The sequence below is a fragment of the Crocodylus siamensis genome, chromosome 10, assembly GCF_052110815.1.
Source record: "Crocodylus siamensis isolate JL-2025a chromosome 10, ASM5211081v1, whole genome shotgun sequence".
Lineage (NCBI taxonomy): Eukaryota > Metazoa > Chordata > Crocodylia > Crocodylidae > Crocodylus > Crocodylus siamensis.
Genome location: NC_143404.1, coordinates 31,868,441 through 31,888,636, shown reverse-complemented (window position 1 = coordinate 31,888,636; position 20,196 = coordinate 31,868,441).

Below are 20,196 nucleotides of genomic sequence, written 5' to 3'. Positions count from 1 at the left end.
CGGCCCCCACCCTCTGCTGGCAGCGGGTGCGCGAGGCCTTGAGGCAACAACCTGGGCCAGGGATCTGCAGACCCCAACGCGGCTGCCTGCTGCAAGGAGCCCTGTGGCAGGGGCCTGCCCAGAGCCTGAGGCTAGTTTGGCAGGCAGCCTAGAGGCGCTACACAGCTGCACGGGTGTCCACGGAGACCTGGCCCAGTCTGCACATGCAGCTTGGGGCAGACAGCAGGGAAGATGTCAGGGCTGCGTTGCCACAAAGATTGGGCCCTTTGCGACTCCTCTGCTCTCCGTCCCCGCATACCAATGTCTTACAGGTTGTGGGTGTTTTTGGCACCCTGCCCAAAAATATGTTGCCAACCTCTAGTTTAGGAGATGATGTTAAAAGGCAGAGGGGGGTTATGAAAAGGATACAAAGGGATGAGTGATGAGGAAGGAGCAAGCTTTTGGGAGTCGCAGGCCAGAGAGAGAGTAATAGATGAAGGGACATTGGAGTAGGGAGTGTTATAACACCAGTACCTGGTAGCCACATGTGGGTGCTCAAATTTAGACTCAGATCTCCCATCTGTGCCCCAGTCTTTTCTAGCATCTAAGGGACTTCTGCCCCTAAGATAATATGTAGGGGAGACTGGGAAAGTATTTTATCTACAGGGCACACAGCAGAGTGTGGGGAGGCTGTCACTTGAAGGGGTCTGCACCCTTTTTTTAGTGCTCCATATGAACCAGCATTTGGAGAAATCATGTTATTCTGGTGCGGTCCAGGTCTCTCCCTGCCTCCCCAGTGAGCTGACAACTGAAAAACTTCTGAGGAGGAAGCTGAAAGCATGAGGAGGACAAACATTTTTGCTGAATTTAGGTCTAAAGCACTCAGTTGAGGGAGACAGGTGAAAACACCCACTGAGATGAATGGAGCAGTTCACACATTTCACAGCTGTTGTTTCAACCTGTATTCATCTGCATGGATTTAATCAGTACAGAACATCCCTTTTTGTGAAGTGGCCCATTTAGCTCAATGTGAGCATCTCTGCTGTTTATGCAAGTTCTGCTCAAACGTCAGCTCAGCCCAGCCCAGCCCACTCTTATTTGCTACTGCTTGGAGGTTTTGCCTGCCTTAAGAGGCATAGTTTCTCAGCCTGTGGTACATGTACCTCTGGGGATACATGAGGCACAGGCAGGGGGTACACAGGCACCAGAAACCCCTGTAGCAAGGGGGCGCTGCCACTGCTGCCAAGTTTGCATCCAGTTGCTTGCTGCCCCCACCTCCCCAAGCTGGCCACAGGCACACAGATACCTACACACACTCCCCACCCACCCAGCCACAGGCAGGTAAGTTTCTTTATCCTGCCTGGGCTTGGCAGGGGGCAGACCAAGACCCACCCAGCACAGGAGGGAATGCAGTAGGCACTCTCCCACCATCCCACTCCTGCACTGTGGGAATTGCCCCATGACCCAGCCTGCCCAGGGCCCAGTTCACTGCGTGGGAGGGAACAGGCTGCCGCTGTAGGCTAGGGTTGGTGGTGGCACCAGGCTCTTCCCAGCACTCAGGTCAAGCTGCAGTGATGGAATGGCAGCAGCCCCCAGTGTTATCGTTGAACACCAGGAAAGTCCTAGTGCCGCCATTGACCTCCGCCTGTAGCCAGCCTGGGCAGCTGCAGCAAGCAGCTGCACCAGGCTCAGAGCAGAGAGCAGGGGAGGGTTGCACTGCTTCAGACCCTATCCCCACTCTGTTCTGAGGCACATGTACAGTCACTGGTATGGAGCAGATGCTGGGGCTGCAGAGCTCGGTGCAGCTGTTTTCAGCCTGCCCACTGCAGCTGCCCAGAGCCCAGGCTGGCTACAGGCAGAGGTCAGGGGTGGCACCAAGCTTTTCTCTGCACTGCCTCAGGCCCCCCCCCCGCCACTGTCTGCTCTGCTCCACTCCAAGGCATGCAATGCTGAAGCCTGGAGCAGCTCTTTGCAGCCTCCTGGCTGCAGCCAGCCCAGGCTCTGGGTAGCTGCTGCCAGCCACAGAGCCCAGGCTGCTTGCAGCAGGGCTTGCAGACTCCCAGCCACCTGCTTGGAACAGCTCAGGCTCCATGGCTGACAGCAGCTGCCTCCTTGTCTGTCTCTCACCCTCTTTTTCTCTCAAATCTATGGCAAAAAATTTGGTGCGCCGCACATCATATGGCACTTTAAATTTCGTAGTAATAATTTGGGGTGTCGCATTTTGCATGGCACTAGGCTCAGCCCTCCTAGCTTTGGCCAACATCACCTCTAACCCAGGTGTGTACTTGAGTTGTGCACCCCTGGTGTAAAAGGTGGCAATCCTACCACACCAGATCAGACATCTGTCATATCACAGCCTTATATACACAGCCCCCTTCTTCCAACATATGGCACACATTAGTCTGTAAATATAAAATCCCCTGGAAAATTGAGTGTTGGAATACTTAATTAAAACTTTCAGAAGTTAGGAGGTACTTGCTACTCAAAAGATTGAGAAACACTGCCTTAAGGAACAGAAAGTTAACCCACTCCACAGAAAGAACACTACATCTGTTAAGATTTACCCTAATGTGCATAATGCTATCCAACATTATACTCTTGCTTTTGTCATTAAATTGTACTCCTACCTAACTTCTGGTGATCACTTGGGCAAGACAAACCTGGGCCTTTTTTTTTTTTTTTTTTTAAACCAACACAACCTGCACAGTGCAATGCTGGAGTGAGGCATACTTGGATTTTCAGAAAGCCTTTTCGGTACTTGAAGACTACTAAATCAAATCCTCCCCCCCCCCCCCCCCAAGCTCTTCTCTAGTCTAAACAATCCCAGTTCTTTCAGCCTTTTCTCACAAGTCACATTTTTCAGGCCTCTAATAATTTTTGTTGCTCTCCGCTAGACTTCCCAATCTGTCCACTTCTGTCTTAAAGTGTGGGGCCAAGAACTGGACATGCCAGATGAGGCCTCACCAGTGCTGAATGTAGTAGAACAATCTCTTTCCTGAATTTGTAAGAGACACTACTGTCAATACAACCCAGTATGTTGTTGGCTTTCTTGCAATGAGATCACATTCTCCCATATATTCTCCAAGTCCATATTTGTTCATGTAATTATTCCACCCCACATACAAGACTTTGAATTAAATTTTGTTTGATTAATCTTGGACCACTTCAATTTATCCTGATCATTCTGGACCCTAGCTCTACCATCCAGTGCATCTGCAGCTCCACCCAACTTGGTTTCATCTGCAAAATTTGCTAAACTTGAACTCAGTCCCATCTCCAAATAGAGAATTTCCTTTTTATTGCTTTTTTTTTTTTTTTAAAAAAAACATTCTTTGCCTGTTGCATCTCATTAATACATTTCCCTAAAAGGTGGCACCCTGGGAATAGGAGGTACCAATCTTCCCCTCTGGCTTCTTGGTTCCATGAGTGAGATTTAAGAAAGAGTACAGAAAGTGTAACTTGATCTCCCCACCTCCTTTCTTACCCATTTTGATCAACAGTAAAAATAACTTGACAACAACCACATTTGCCTCATTGACATCCACATTAACACCCCACCAAGATGAATGAATATAGGTTGTTCACAATTCTTAGAATTAAGTTTTCAAGCTCACATAGCTACATCAGAAAATCTAAACCAGACATTAACCTAAGGGCTAATCTAAACCGAAAGGTACCACCAGGGTAGCTACCCTAGCAGTCATCATAGCAAAACTCCTGAGCTGAGACACAATTTATGCTGACAGAAGGTATTCTGTCACCATTAAAATATCCCTTTGGTTGTTTATGGAGTTACTAACAAAAGGATTTTTTTGTCACTGCACATTCTGTCTTTCTAAGGCAGGTAGGGAAGGGGTGTTGCCAGTATAGTCAAGGCCCAGTCTATACAATACTGTTCAGTCACCAGAACTCTGGTGGCAAACTTGGAAGGCTTCTCTGCTCAGAGCTCCTCTGCCAACAGAATTATATCACCTTTGCCCTGTGAAAGAAGGATTCTGCCATCACTGAGAAGCTGGCAGAAGGTAAATGTAGACACTCCTGCACCTACTGCTGGCTTTGGTAATCCCTTCGTCAGTCGGTACCTTTCCAGGCTGCACTCTACCCTGCCAATCTATTTGTTGCTGTGGAACCCTCCCAAGCACTGGAATGCACATATGCTCTGGCAGCTAGGGGATAGCAGCTGCTGTCTCGTGCCAGAAGTTCTGGTGGCACAGCAAGGTAAATACAAAAAGAAAGCCCATGTGAGGAAGACTGAGAAACCCAATCACACTCCCACTCAACATAACTACTAGCAAAACTTGTACTAGGCTAGGCTGTTATCTTCAGCTTGATCTATGCTTAAGTTCCCCCATCACTGCAACTTCTGCCTAGGGGCATAAACAGGCCAAACACCTAGGTATATTAGTGAGAGCCCTTGCATAGATGCAACTAGACTAGTACAGATTGGTATTAAGCATCTTTTCAACTGACTTTGGATCCTTAAGTGTTACAGCAAGTCATTATAATGGTAATTTATTAATCACTGTTCATTTCAAGTAAAGAATATAGATATAACTATTTATATACTGGAATAACTACATCCATTTTACCTACAGTTTCATAGTTAACTTGGCAAAACTTTTTAGTGTAGACAAAAGGTTTACATTACAGAGCCAAGCCCTTTTCTTAAGTTAGCTTTGATTCTGGAGTTCAAAGTACCCATTAAAAAAATACTGGCAACAAACAGCTCAATTTATGCTTGTGGAAGATCTCTCAGGACTTTATTCACCCGCTTTCCTTATCATACAACAAGAGGTGACAAATATTTTTTGCAATGCTTTACTAACAATTAAATTTTGTCAGACAAAGACCTTGCCTACAACTGCGCCTACATTTAAGGCCTTGCCTACAACATAAGGTCTCAGAATCATGTAAAATTAGGGTCAGAAAGGAGGTCAAGTGGTCATCTAGTCCAATACTCTGCTCAAAGCAGGATGATCCCCAACTATGTCATCTCAGTCAAGGCTTTGTCTACCCGAGTCTAAAAAACCTCCAGGAAAGATTCCACCACCTCTCTGAGTAACCTGTTCTAGTGTTTTACTATCCTCTTCATGAGAAAGTTTTTCCCAATATCTACCCTAAACTTTCCTTGCTGCAACTTGAGACCATTACTCCTCTTTCTGTCATCTGTCACCAGTGAGACCAGTCTAGCTCAGGGGTGACCAATAGGGCTGTGCAAAGCTTCGGTTGCCGATTTGATCTGAAGGAGATTTGGCCTGATTGGGCAGCCAAATCTCTAAATCAAAATCAGGAGACCAATAAAAAGGTTTGAATGGATTCGAAGCCTCTGAATCAATTTGGAAGAGATTTGGAGATTCAGGCAATCCCACTCACCACTACAGGGAGCTGTACCTGGGCTCTGCTGGTAAGTAGGGGGTGGGGGGACATCCCCTGCCTGCTTCCCCACTCCCCCAGTGCACCCCCCCCCCCACTCTCCCAGCCTGGTCAGTGTCTGCCACGTCCAGCCCAGCCCCAGCATCTTGGGGTTTAAAAAAAAAAAAAAAAAGCCCTGTACTCACCGGCTGCTGCAACAAGAGTCACAGCTTGTGGTAGAGCCTCCCTGCACAGGCCAGTGGGGAATCGCCCCTGCCTGGTAGGAGCCAGTGAGTGTGGGGCTTTTAAAAGAGCAGGGAGGTTGGGGCTGGTTGCGATATGGGGCTGTTTTATTTGGAGATTTGGCAGCAGCTGAATCTCAGTGTCACAGGATGGGGTCCCCAGGGATGGCTGTGACATCCCTAGAGCTGTGACAATATTGCTGAATGGGCACCCATTTCCTCACCTGCCACATCTTGCTAGTAATTATAATAAATAGGGAGGCTGCCCTCTAGTTTGTGTTCGGACACAGTCCTGATGGATCCCACTGAACTCTGTGGGTTCTTGGACTCCTTTTTGGGTCCCGCTCAAAATGGATGCCTCACAGGACACCTTCAGCCTTAGGGGCTAGGTGCATGGCTCTGAAGCTGCCCCTTTACCACACCGCAAGCTTCACAGATAGCCTTCACACATTGGCCGGAGGCCAAGCTAGGCTAGGGCCTCAGAGGGACATCGCAGAGCTCTCCACAGCCCTGTCTCGGTGTCCTCTAGTGCCAGGCTCTGCTCACCCCCTTTGGTCACTGTGCCACCTAGCACTGGGGTCTCCACACTAGTGGGCCCCCAATGAGGCCTCCTCCTCCCCCAGTAGCCTCAGCCTGGTCCATCAGTTTATAAACAGCAACCAAAATGAGCCCCTGAGCTATAACGCAATACAAGGAGTTCAGGGTGTGCATTGTCCCTTAAAAGAGTCAAACTGCGCCCCCCCAGCACTGAGTGCCTTGTAGGCCAGGGTACCTGGTGAGCTCCTAAAGCCCCGTTAGGGCTCTATGCAGCATATCAGGCAGCCACCAGGCTGTCTGAGCAGTTCTTTCCTGGAGGCTGCTGCCAGAGAACTAACTCCTGCTGGTCTCAGCCTTGGGGTTTATTTGTGCCCAGGGCCCTGCCTTCTTCCGGTCAGCTGACCTGGTGCAGGTGCAGGCTAATTCCCTTGTTAGCTTGCTGCCATAGTAACCTGCACCTGTGGGGTTTCTGTCTGGCTCTTAGGGCCCTCTCCCTAGGTAGTTTCTGCTCTTAAAGGAGCAGGCATCTTAGTGCCCTGTGACACTTGGATTTGTCTGAACCGATTTGGATTCGGGACAGCAACTCGAATCACTGCACCCCCCTGAAATCAGCCAAATCCAAATCTGAAGCAAATACTAGCCACTTCTCATAGGTTTAGTGGCCAAATTGTTTGGGCCTAAGGCTCACTTAAGGAGTTTTGATGGGCTGTCATGGGTCAGGTCAACACTGCCCCTCCCTCCCCCCATGCAACAATTCACCAAACTCCTCATGGGGTTTTGGGTGGGCAGGGAGCAGAACAGCCATGATCTGCTCCTTGCACGTGAGTGTGCAGGTGGGGGTGGGGGGGGAGAAGCAGCAGGGGTGGTGGGCATGTGTAGCAGTGCTCGCCCAATCCACAGCTGCCCCCACCCCAGGCAGCCTGTGCTGCATGCCCACCAGCCCCAGTGCACAGCTTCTGGCAGGGCTGCTCCTGGTGTGGCCATAGACAGCCAGGTGCTGCTCTGCACCCCTCCCCTCCAGTGGGAACCACCCAGCTGAAGCTTCCCCCTGCCTGGCTGTCCAAAGTGGTGCAGAGGAGGAGCCACTGCTGGAGGCAAGGGGAGAAGGACAGTACCCAGCCAACTGTAGCACCTTGCCAGAAGCAGCATGCACTGGCAGGGGCCCAGGCTAGCAGGCCGTTTTACTCCCCCACCTCACTCCTGCTCTTCTTGTTCCTACCCCTACCGCACTGCTCCAGGAAAGGGTGAACTTCAGCCAAGTGAATTCTGCCCCAGCACATGGGCCTGCAGCTCCTTTCACCGTTCCACCCACCCAACACAGTGAGCGGGCACCTGCAGGTGGGCAGAGAGGGTGGAAGGCAGCCGGGAGCCAGAGCCAAATCCTTGTGTGCTGGGGCAGAAGCTACCTGGGTGAAGCTCCCTCCCACCCAGAGCAGCACAGCAGGAGCGGAAGCAGGAGCCACAGCTGGAGGCAAAGGGAGCAGAACAGCACCAGTGGCCTGTGCCCAGCTATTGTATGCAGCTTCTGACAGGTCTGTTCCCAGTGCAGCTGCAGCTGGCCAGGTGCTGCTCTGCTCCCCTCACCTCCGGCACTAGTTCCTCCTCCCACTCCTGTCCCTGCTGCACTGCTGGAGGTGGGCAGGCAGTGAGAAGCTTTCTTAGCAGCTCCCACTGGAGGTGAGGTGAGCAGAGCAGCCCCTAGCTGGCTACAGCCACACTGGGAACAGCCCTGCCAGAAGCTACACATTGGCTGGGACCTGGGTCAGCAGGAGCAGGTGAAACTCGGCCCCATGCAGAGCATTGATACAGTCAGTTGGTGGACTAGATCCACCCCAGGGGCCATACTTTGCCCACCCCAGTCTAGCACCATCCTTTTTGGAACCAGTTCACTCCATGAACCAGAATAAGAAAACATTCCCTATTCAACCCACCCCAGCACAATCCAGACTAAAAGGAGAACTAGTACATTTCTGATATCCAGTTCCAATGGCCGACAGACTTTTACTTACTAACAATTTTGCCTCAGCCATACTTCCTTTGCCCCATTCACAAGTCTGTGGTGAAGTCTGCAATCACATTCAAAACTCTTTTAAATAAAAATTCTTTTGTTAACAAGTTGGTTTGGTAAATACTACATTGGGAAAGGAGTAAGGTAGGGTCAAGAAGCTTTATCCAAATTTTATTAAAGTACCAGTCAGATAAAAATGATAAATCAATTGACGTGCACTAGAACGTTTCCCAACAATACAATACATGAACACGATCATACAAGCTGTGCCTTCTGCTACTCACCTAGACACAGCCTCAGTGGTGAAAGGTGCATTTTTAGTTGCCTGTACCAAGTCTGAAAACAAGTAGGGTCAAACTCCATTTCATATTTATGTGCCTGACCCCATTTACATAACCACAAAAATATAGTTTTTGATACTGATGCTGTTTTTATATTCAATTTAAACCTGTGACAGAATAGGACCACTTATTTCCACATGTGCCTGCTGAAAGTAAAATGGAGGATGACTTTCCCACCCTTTTAGCCTCATCCCAGTAGCTTAATGGTGAAGGCACTTGCTCAGGGAGTGGGAGACCTAACTTGTGGGCCCTCTTCTACAGAGGGGGCTGCTGTATGATTACAGCTTTAGATTCAGCTTGCAGCACTCACTGCCAACAATTGCACTTAGGAAAACAAAGGTGAAACAAAAATTCTTTCATACCAGACAGACAGGGTAGAGTGAAGACAGTTTGGTGCAAATTCTCTCTGAGAAACTGCTGCCATTTGCAGAGCAGAAGCTGCTGCTGCTGAAGTGACCTCCATCATCTCCTATGCCCTCTATCTGCTTTTTGCTACAGGAACACTGCAGTCTCAAGCAAGAGTTTTTCACCCATAACCAACACCAATCCACAAACTGGTACCAACTATAACAGATAGGAGCAAGGAATGTACGGAGCCAGAGTTGTTCCAGTTAACTGAGACAGGCAAAAAATACCAGTACTTCCATATAGATATCAGAAAGGACACACCAGATCTCTTACACAGTAAGTCAATTCCTAGCAAAGCTCAAGTTAGCAAGGCACCAAGAACCCTGGCATACCCAGGACCCTGACATCTTTGTGGCAACCAGGATAGCTGCAGCTGGCATGCTTAGCTATTCTAGGCTTGGAGCCCAGACTCAGGTACGCTCTGTAGCACAGACTTACCCTGATGTTTAAGGCTTCTCTATGGGGATTCCATGCCAGGATATGAAGGCTCTTCATTCACGAGGAATCACTGGCATCCCAGGGCTCTGGTACATGAAAAACAGGATTGTCTTTCTAGTCTGAAATATTATACAGGTGACCACCAAGTAGAACTCTAAACCAACAGACACCAGGAAAAGTCATAAAGCAAAAATAAGTTTCATTCATTTCCACTGAACTTGTATGCTATGGGGAGAAAAAGAGCAAAACTAGTATTGTTTTGCATATATTGTTAGAGACACAGCAAGGTCTAGTAGATATATTAGGTGGAAACCAGGAGGCCTAAATTCAGGTCTGCATAATCTTGACTGAGCCTTCATGCCTTAATTTCCTTATCGATAAAATACACAGAACTATAGATTTCCAGATCTCAGGATAGTTCAGAAAAGAAGGTAAAACCCTACAAAAAGGAAAGTGCTATTAGCTAATAAAAAGTGACGAGAGAGAGGCACATGAGGTTGTTTGTTTTTTGGGGATTTTTTTTTTTGGGGGGGTGGGATTTTGTTTTGTTTAAAAAAAAAAAAAAAATGTAAAAAAGCTTGCCATTGTGGTTCATAGATGGGTACCATCATAGGGTACCCTCATTACTTTAACAGTCCTCCCTTAGTCTCACTCCCAGCTTCTAAACCAATCCACTTACATCCCCCCAGTTCAAAAATACTTTTCTTCTATTTTTACCTACATCCTTTAGTCTATTGAAGAAATATATTTTCCTTTGGTCCTTCAGGCCTGCTTCCTATGTATCTGTGTGAAAGTATAGACAGATTTGTTCTCCTTAGTCCATGATTCCAGAGCCCTTCTCCTAAGCGCTGCCTGGTCAGTCAGATCCGTTCTCTCTCCAGTTTCAAAACCCATCTTCTCTCCCACTGCAATTCCTCCCTCACTCCAGTCTCACCCCAGAGCTCTTTCCTCTTCTCACCAGCAAATCCTCCACCAAGTCTCAGGAGGCCTTTTCTGAATTAAATTTGGAGCCTTGCTTTAAATCACCTGCTCTGTCTTCTAATTGCTCCCTTCCCATGCAAGTCAAATAACCACAAACACCTGCATGGGGCAGAGGTGAGAAAGGGAAGCCCTTCCCACCCACTCTTCACCTCTCTTTGTTTCAGGCACTTAATGAAACAACAGGCTGAGTTTTCAATAGGTTCCTTCTCCCACCTGTTCCCCAAAACCATCTTCCTGTGTCCCAAGGACTGCTTTACTTCAAGTATTTTTCAATCAATCTGCTCTTCTTTTTGGATGCATGGAGCACAGTAACTGACCCTGAAGCATCTGGTCTGACCTTTAAGGCCCAGCAGCCCTTTAAATGAATATAAATCTATATGCTTCTGTAAAGCTAAAACACTTTTTAATCTCTTTCTGCTATAAAATGTTTTGGAAGAGTGAGAAGCATTCTTTCTCCTTACATCATGTCTACAAAGGCTCATCTCCCTGCTAACTGTTGTGGTCACACTAGGATTTTATCACAGATAATTCACTGCATGTCAGCTAAAACATGCTAAAATGGTCTAGGTATGTCTCATTTGCTGTTGTGTGACATGTCAAGCAAGAGAGCACTGCAGAGTTAAACCTCTAGGATCTCTGTGAGAACCCATTTGTGAGGGATTAGTTGTAGACTCTTAGCTTTGCAAAAAAAAAAAAAGTCTACAGCTGAGTTAACTGTATGCCAGGAAGCTCATTAAAAAAAAAGAAAGTTTGATGAAAAACAGAAATTACTTTTTTTCTTTTTTGGTATTTTTAATTTTTCTTTTCTCAACAAATCTACTGTTCCATTTATCAAAACATACAATAATGTGAATCTTTGGCTCACATAGCCTATATTTGGATACTATCCTAGTATTTAAAAACAGAAATAACAGTAATAATCTTTTTCTTTCTTAGCTTGCATTCTGTAAAAGAAATATTGATTAACTTATAATGTGTATGTCTGGTACATGTCTGGTATGTGTGAAAAACTGATCCATGGAATTTCAAATCAAATACAAGAATTTAGAATTAAGTTTTGAACATAACAAGGTCTTCCTATGCATGAGGGTGAGTACAGGGTCACATGCAGGGGGAGGAAAAGGACTGAGCGGGAAGGATCATAGCTGTGTGGTGTAATGGTGTGGAGGGCACCATGTGCAGCAGTGGGAAGGGGGTGCCTGCAAGGGGGCACATTGCAGCAAAAGGGACGGGAAAATCATGCTTTTGTGCCCATGTTGGACAGCCATGGTTCAGATTGCCAATCCCTTGCAGCCCGGGGTGGGGGCACCCATGTGGGTGTGTGGTGCAGTGGAGGGTGGGAGGGAGTGTCTATACAGCCTGGTGGCCTGTGGCTCATCTGATGCAGTCCCTGCTGATGTGGCCTCCAGGGGCTTAGAAGTTGGACAACCCTATTTTAGGCAGATACCAGGCAAAGAGACTTTGTTGAGTGTTAGAAGAAAATGATTATTTCTAGGTTTTTTTGTTACTGTCACATAACTTTGCAAAGCCTGGAAAGCTTACATTGTTGCCAAGTGTTATGATCTTATGGCATATTCAATAATTGGCACATTTCTTAAAAGGTCTGGCCGCTGCATGGAAATTTTAGCTTTTGGGTTCTTTCTAGATAAGTTTCTAGCTCTCACCATTCTGAAAACCATACAGGCTCAAATACCAAAAGGAAAAATAATATTATTTAATAAGACAGTAATTTGGGACCCTTGACTCATGTGTTTTGAGTTCTTGAGCCTGGCAGTACAGATGATGGGACACACAGGAAGCCAGGAGAAGGAACAGCACGTTCATTTCTTTTTCTGACATTTAGTTTGATTCATTTCTTATTGGCATTACAGGAAAGTTTATTTTAAAGGATGGATTTAATGCAGTGAGAGTGAAGCCCTGGCAATTCAGGATGAAGAAAATGCATACAGAATAGCATGTGAAGCAGCACAGGAGTGGAAAACTACCAGGACACAGGGGCTAGCACAATTAGCAGCCTGAAGACATCATTAGCAGACTAGAGATTTGGGCCAGCAAACTTGTGCTGGGCCTCAAAGGGGAGAGTAAAAAAGCTGAATTAATTTTGTCACCTACCTGGAAGCCAGTAAGGAAGTTTAAAGAGAATGGACTGAAATGAAGGACTGCCACACAGGCATTGCCTAGGTAGTTGTTTATATGTGGGTTTACCTGGTTTGGGTTCAGGATCACAGTGAGCGCACAATCTTGAATGTAAACCACGTGAAAATCTGGTTAATGCAACACAAGTCATTCATAAAACAGATCGCAATTGCAGAAGTCCATCTGAATGTGTGAAACAAGAAGCCACAAAATATTTGCATATGCAGACTCACTCTTTAATTCATTAGCAACAGGAATAATGGACAACAAGTCCTTCTTTAGGTACATAGGGAACCGGAGGAAAACAAATGGGAGTGCAGGCCATGGTTCCTTTGTTCCCTCACTTCTCTTGTGGCTAGTGAGGGTGATGTGCCTTGTGGTTATGTGACAGGAGAGCTGGTTACCAGCATGCAAGAGAAAGCTCAACTCCTGACTGACTACTTTGCCTTGGTCTTTCACCGGCCCAAGGGGACAATTATGTCAGGTAGAGCAGAGGATGAGTACAGTAGGAATAATCACCTTCCTACTATTGCCATAGAATTGATGTATGGCCAATTAATAAAATTAGATGTATGCAAGTCAGCTTACTGCTACACTAGGGGTGTACATCAAGGGCTCGGTGAGCAACTGTTCATCAGGGCACCTGAGGGGAAAACCAGGAGTAATGGCCACAAACTCCTGGAAGATCGATTCAGGCTCAACATTAGGAAAAACTTCATCAGTTAGGGTGTCCAGACTGTGGAATAAGCTCCTTCCAGAGGTGGTGCAATCTCCTACCCTGGAAATCTTCAAGAGGAGACTAGATGGTCACCTTGGTGGGGTCACCTGACCCCCAGTTATCTTTTCCTGCTTTGTGCAGGGGGCTGGACCCAATGATCTTCCGAGGTCCCTTCCAGCCTTACAATCTATGAAACTATGAATTAAAGTTTTACATTAACAAGGAAATGAACAAGGGACAAAACAAAGGATAGATGCAAGGTGAGAAACAAGCATAAGAGGATGAGGAAATAGATGACATTGATCGTGTTACATTTTGCTTCATAAGGCTTAAGAAGAGTTTTATGCACTATGAAATATATTATTTTTATTGTGCACTCAGAAGACAAATCCCTTACAGTGCTGATATGACTTTATCTGAGCCTATGCTGTGAGATGCTCCATTTAACTGAAAAATCTTACAAGTGATCTTGAAATAACTGGCTTTGCACAAGCATATCCCTAAAACAGGGAGTTTATGGCATATGCTTAGTGCCAAATTAAGGGTAGCTACATTACATTACTAAAATCCAGAGGCTAGAGGGTCTTGCCCATCCACTCAGGTTCAGACCAAATGCCACATTTGGGGTCAGGAAGGAATTTTACTCCATGGTCAGATTAGTATGGACTGTAGAGATCTTGCTTTTCTCTATAGTCTGGATTTTTTTGCCTTTTTCTGTGGCCCCCTTCCTTGGCTCTGTCAAGTGTATTTTTATAACCCTTATAGCAGCTTGACACTGGCTCCTTCATTCCCTCACTTCTCCTGTGGCTAGTGAGGGTGATGTGCCTTGTGGTTATGTGACAGGGTTGACAGTGAAGTTTTAGTAATAGGTCATACCAGAAGTATGAAACATAGGGACCACAAGCTGTTGGAGCACTGTCATTTGGCCTTGAGTGCTGCCTCTGGGTCTAAGCTGACTCCCACACCACTGGACCAGCTCCATGAACAGGGCCTGGGACACACATTACATGTGGCACCTGCCACAACCATTCTCGGATTGAGCCATGTGCAGTGCATGTCCTGGACTGGCCAGAACAGCTGTAACATGCACACAGTGCCACAGTCCTGGATTAGGCGGGGAGGGGTGGTCCCTGGGCCCAATTTAGCCAATGAACCATCCCATCCCACGGGGCTGGCTGAGTTTGACAACTCAGAGTTAGACAAGGATTTGTATGGGCTGGTTTGGATAAGGGTGATTCTGCCTCAGGCAGGCGTTTGGACTAAATGAACTCCAGAGGTCCTTTCCAGCCCTGCTTTTCTATGATTCCACACCCTTTTACAGTTTAGTGCACATGGGGAGAACATGCTGTGCTTTACTGCAGCTCTCCCCAGTGGGGGGCCCACTGAGAATACAGACATATTCCTTGATATTTTTGGTAAATTAGCTCTTGAATTGGGTTAAGCCAAAATGGAGCAGCCATAAAAAGGCATGTTCAATAGGACCAAAACTCAGTTGTAAGTCAAATTATTTTTAGGCAGCCTAATGTTGCGCTAGAACCTTTAAAGAGGTGAACTCTACCTGAGCAGAGTAAACTCTAGTACAGGTCTGTAGTTGTCCAAATATGTAAATCTAGATAGAAGGGGAAAAGGCAAAACAAACCTGCTGCTGGCTCCCTCTGAAATCTCTCTTTTGATAGCTGGTGCACAGACTTAACCACCATTTTATGCAGAAAAGCAAATGATAGGAGCTTGTGGGGCCCAAACAGTTTCAACATATTATCCAATTTTAAACCAGGAAGAAACCTGGTGTGGAAAATGACTGCCTAGAGCAGGGGTGGGCAAAATATGGCCTGTGGGCCAGATCCGGCCCTCAAGGCCATTTTGTCTGGCCTGTGGGTCCCCTAAAAGATTTAGAAAATTAATATTTATCTGCCCTTGGTTCCTGTCAGAAATGACTGGAACCAAGGGCAGTAGGACTCAGGGGAAGCCTGGTGGGCTCCCACAACCTGCCAGCTGGGGCTTCTGGCCTGGGACCGTGCGGCTGCCCCGCACCAGAACCGCAGGTAAGGGGGAAGAGTGGGGAGGGGCAGGGAGGACCCCAGGCAGGGAAGGAGCCCAAGGAAGCTGAGTACAGGGTAGGGAAAAGTTTCATAGTTTCTAGGGTTGGAAGGGACCTGAGTAGATCATCTAGTCTGACCCCCTGCCATGGCAGGAAAGAGTACTGGGGTCAAAAGACCCCAGCAAGGTGTACATCTAACCTCCTCTTAAAGACCTCCAGGGTATAAGCCAGCACCACTTCGCTTGGAAGTTGGTTCCAGATCCTCACTGCCCTGACTGTGAAGTAGTGCCTCATGATATCTAGCCTAAATCTATCCTCTGCCAGCTTGTGACCATTATTCCTGGTCACTCCTGGCAGTGGTCCCACGCCTGCTGCCCCATGCTGCAGCCACTCGCAGCCTGCCTGGGGCTGCCTGTGCCTGCTCCGGACAACCCCGCGTGGGCTGCGAGCACCCGCGGCTGCAGCGCAGGGGATCAGGCGAGGGAGGGGCCTTGCTTTTTCCCCCTCCCCTGCACTCAGCTTTCCCCCAGACTCCTTCCCTGCTGCTTCCCGGCACGGAGGAAAGCAGCCCCTGCCCTGCCCCATGGCTGGCGCTCCCTGCTGCAGCCACTCATAGCTTGCATGTGGCTGGGTAGCTCCAGGTGGGATGTGAGTGGCTTCAGTGCAGGGCATTGGGCATGGGGTGGGTGAGGGGCTGCTTTTCTCCCCCTGCCCCCCACACACTCAGCACCACCTTGTAACCCGGCCCCACTGCCAGCCTGGGCCCTGCGCCAACTTCAGACTCACCTGTCAGGGTTGCGCCATGGCAGCAGCTGCAGCCCCCCCACTTCCCATGCTAGGCAGTGTTTGCTACTGCTGTCTGTGGGCTGCCCAGAGCGCGAGCTCCAGGTGGACAGCAGCAGCCAACACTGCCCAGCGCGGCAAGCGGGGGGTTGCAGCTGCTGTTGCCACATGCAGCCCCGATGGGAGAGCCCAGAGCCATTTGGAGCCCAGGCTGGCAGCAGGGGCAGGTTACAAGCTGGTGCTGAGCATGGGAGTGGGTGGGAAGTGGCCCCTTGCTCGCCCCGTGGCCAGTGCCTCTTGCTGCCGCCACTTACAGCCCATGTGGGGCTGCCCGTGCCTGCTCTAGACTGCCCCGTGTGGGCTGCAAACGCTTGCAGCAGGGAGTGCCAGCCACGGGGCAGGTGAGGGCTGCTTCTCCCTGCACTCAGCACCAGCTTTTTCCCTGTCAGCAAGCAGGGGATCAGGGCGTGCGCTGCTCCCGCCCATACTGCAAGGCTGGTGGGCACTGGGAGTGAGCAGGTGTGGGATTCAGCAGCAGCATGGAGCCCAGACCCGTGTCCCGGGGCCAGTGCCACCGGGGCCCAGAGCAGGGTGGCAAGAGCGCGGGGTCCCAGCCATCAGGGGCTCTGTGGAGCTGGGCCAGCTGCCCCTCTCCCTGCTGGTGCAGCCCAGCCCAGCTCCACAGACCCCTGCCAGCCTGTGCCCTGCTTTGGGCCTCCTCGGTGCTGTCCCTGGGACATTGGTCCCAAGATGGTGACCAGGGAGTGGAACACCTGTCTAGGGGCAAAGCTACCCATGCAGCCCTCAACAGCCTGCCAAAACTGGGTAAGCGGCCCTCCACCTGAAATAATTGCCTGCCCCTGGCTTAGAGGATCAGTTTAGTAAGTAGGTCAAGCACTGCACAATAATTTGAATGTTAGGTAAATATGCCTGATTCAGGCATCCATCAGGCCCCAGGAAAGGTGTTGTTGGCTGCTACGGAACTTATGCAATCTCTGAGCAGTGTTTTGAGAACAATGGGTTCTGCATTGCAGCTACTCTCTACAGTCCGGGAATACTGCCCCGAGAACAATGATTCTCAAAAAGAAATGTTATGTCAAAAGTGCTCTGAAACCCGTAGTTACTTTGTGTTTTTAAAGTTGCTGTGACCTGTCAGGACCAGGGTTAGAGTCACTGGTGTATTTTTGGGGCATCAGAAATTCCTCAGATCCATTCACTGCAATACTGGCCTGCTCTAGACCATCTTTCTTCCTCTGCACAAACCACACACAGCAGGGCTTTCAGATGTCATCACCCAGGGCTCCTGTGCCAAGGGTCTCCTCTGGAACATCATCTGTGTTTGCTCCTACACAGGAGTGCACTGTTATGTTTGCCACCAGTAATGAGATCCCCACCAACAGAATAAACCCATGTGCTCCAGCACATTTACCACCCATGTCAGCCAGCACAGAAAGAGTCTATGAGAGGTTTTAGATATACCTCTCTCCAGTCACAGAATGAGTTGTAGCCACCTGCTGCAGGTAATAATTTTTGCACCAGTGAATTCAGCTGCTCCTGCCTGAGTGGCTGGTTTTCACAGGTTTACACATAGGTTCATTCAAAGTCCTGGAAGGATCCAACATGATGCCAGTCATGACACAGCAGTTTTGGGCCAGCGAGTCACTGCCTAGGATGAGCACTGATGTATTTTCTGGTCTGAGGGTTGCCTGCCATGATCTGAAGATCAACAGCACCATGTAGTAAGCCTGAAAGCAGCTTCCAAACTATTTCTCTGTTCTCCTTTCACACATTCCAGGTATTCCCGCAGGTCACTACAGACAGCAGACTGTCCCCTCCACATGCCAAACCAGAAGGTCACCCAATTTGCAGCTTCTGTGGGCCAAGCACATTGCATACACCAAGAGCTTCTTGCATCTCTCCTGCCCCCAACAATCCAAGCTCCCTGTGCACCACCACCTCTGCTACTGAAGGGACTTCATACAGCCTCCAGCCCACTTACCTCCCACCTTATGAGGGACTCCAAGGCTAAGTACAGGCAGTCAAACAGTCTCAGGCAGAATCAAGTCAACCTAGGCAGCTTCCTCTCAGCCAAGCAGGTTGAATCAATAACCAACTGAAATGACATTCAATTTTCAATTGAGAAAGGCAGGGGGAGGCCTGCACTGACCCAGGCCAGTAGGTAGGGAGCACTGCAGCACATCTCCCAGTTTGCTGGCCATTGCCAGCCCAGCCAAGTGTCCTGGACTGGCTCCCCAGTACATGTCCCCAACTCCCTGCTGTCCCCCCACTGGGGGTTAAGGAGGTCCCTGTCTGGGTGCTGGCCCATCTTTGGGGAGCCTCTCCCTTAGGAGGTTTTCCCCAGTCCAGGCAGCCCTGGAGAGCTGATGGGAATTCCTCATCTTCCCCTTCCAGCTTGCTGATTGCTTCAGCCACTGCCACAGGAGGAAGGGAGAAGTCCTTCAGCCCAGATACCTGTCTGTATGTCCAGCATGGGAGCACCAGGGAGCCCCTGCCTTGGGTGGCTCCCCCCAACCCAGCCCAGGGCAGCCCCAGGGAGCTGAGGGGAAATCTTCTCCTCTCAAACCCCAGAGCTGATTGCCTTAGCTCCTGTGAGTCTCAGGGACAGGCTGAGGCAGCGCTCCCCTCAACTGGTTTCGTCTCAGACTCGCAGCAGCTGAGGCAAAACTGGCTACAGAAGAGCAGGAGAATTTCCCTTCACTCCCTGAGGCTGCCTGAGACTCGCAGGAGCTAAGACAAGCAGCAGTGGGGTTCAGGAGGGGAAGACTTCTCATCAGGACCCTGGGCTGGGGTGAGGAGAAGCCCCCCAAGGCAGGGGCTCCCCGGTGTCCCCATGATGAGCTGCATAGGCAAGCACCCAACCAGGAGGACTTCTTCTCCCTTCCTCTTGTGGCAGCACTTGAAGCAATCAGCAGCTGGGAGAGGGGAAAGAGCAGGGGTGCCAAGGGTTGAAAAGCCCCCACCCCTAGGGCTTTCCCTCCCACCATGGGTTGTGTAGTCCCTGGCTAGGAGTGTCTAGGGGTCTGCGCCCCTGCCTGTTCCCCGCCCCAGTCCCTATGAGCTGATGGATGCAGGCAGGAAGCAGGTTAAGAAGCAGAGGGGTAAAGTGGTCCCTGCTTCACTGGAGCAGACAGCATAGCACAGGGCTGCAAAGCATCCTGGGATGCTGGGGGACTGAGAGTTAACTTGAACCACAAAAGGTTCTGAGACAAAAGGTGCATAAGCCAGTTTGACCTAAATCAGTTAAGTCTGGTATTACATCCAACCAGAATTATCTTAAACCAGTTTTGGCCATTTTGAAAGTGGTTTATGTGCCCTGAACTTCTGTTCTGTTACAGGTTTAAACCAGTTTCTGATCACTTAAACTGGTTTATGTGTAACTTCTGTCCCTAGCCCAAATGCCCACTATTCCTCCCATCTCAGGGGCTTCCTTCACCTCCCCATGTGGCAAACTCTATGCACTTCCTTCCCTTCAAGCCAGTGTCTGTGTATAACCCTAGTGTTCTCATTTCCACTTTTTGGTTTCCAAGAAAGAAACTTTCAGGGTGCAGAGCTGAAATGTTTTCGGGGGAGGATATGCTAGAGGAAGGAAGAGGATATGCTAGAATGTGGTAACAGCTCCCAAAACTGGCTCTTCTTGGCTCACTGTTTTAAGCTGGCCTGGTGTTACCAGCTCTCATGATATTCTTGAAAGGCCTCTGCTACACATTATATATATTACACAAATAACTGGTTAATCATGCAATAAATTTAGACCAGTCACATGTGCAAAGTAACTATTACACCACAAAAATTACTTTCAAGCTAGAAAAAGAGCCAACCAGCTACAAAGTTACTGGTTGAAAATGTGTAGCAATTCTATAGCTGGTTTCTATCCAGCTCTAATTTAAATATGTAGCAGGACCCTATGTTTCACAGTAGTCATGGTGCTTTCTTTACAGCCTGAGCTCCTGGAAGCATGTGATTACATGAGACTGTCAGCTTGTATTTAAATAAATTACATTTGAAGCCCTCAAGGTTGCAGAGAAAGGCCTGGAAAAAATAAGACCTAAAGGCTTGAGCTATAGAAGACAAATAAAAGTTCGTTATTATGATTCTTGGCCACCTGACAATATTTTTGAGCACTGTTAGTCAATCCCAACTGATCACCCTGCTCTTAACCATGAACACTACAGCTTGTATAAAAAGCAACCTGCTCAGAGAAATAAGTAATAGCA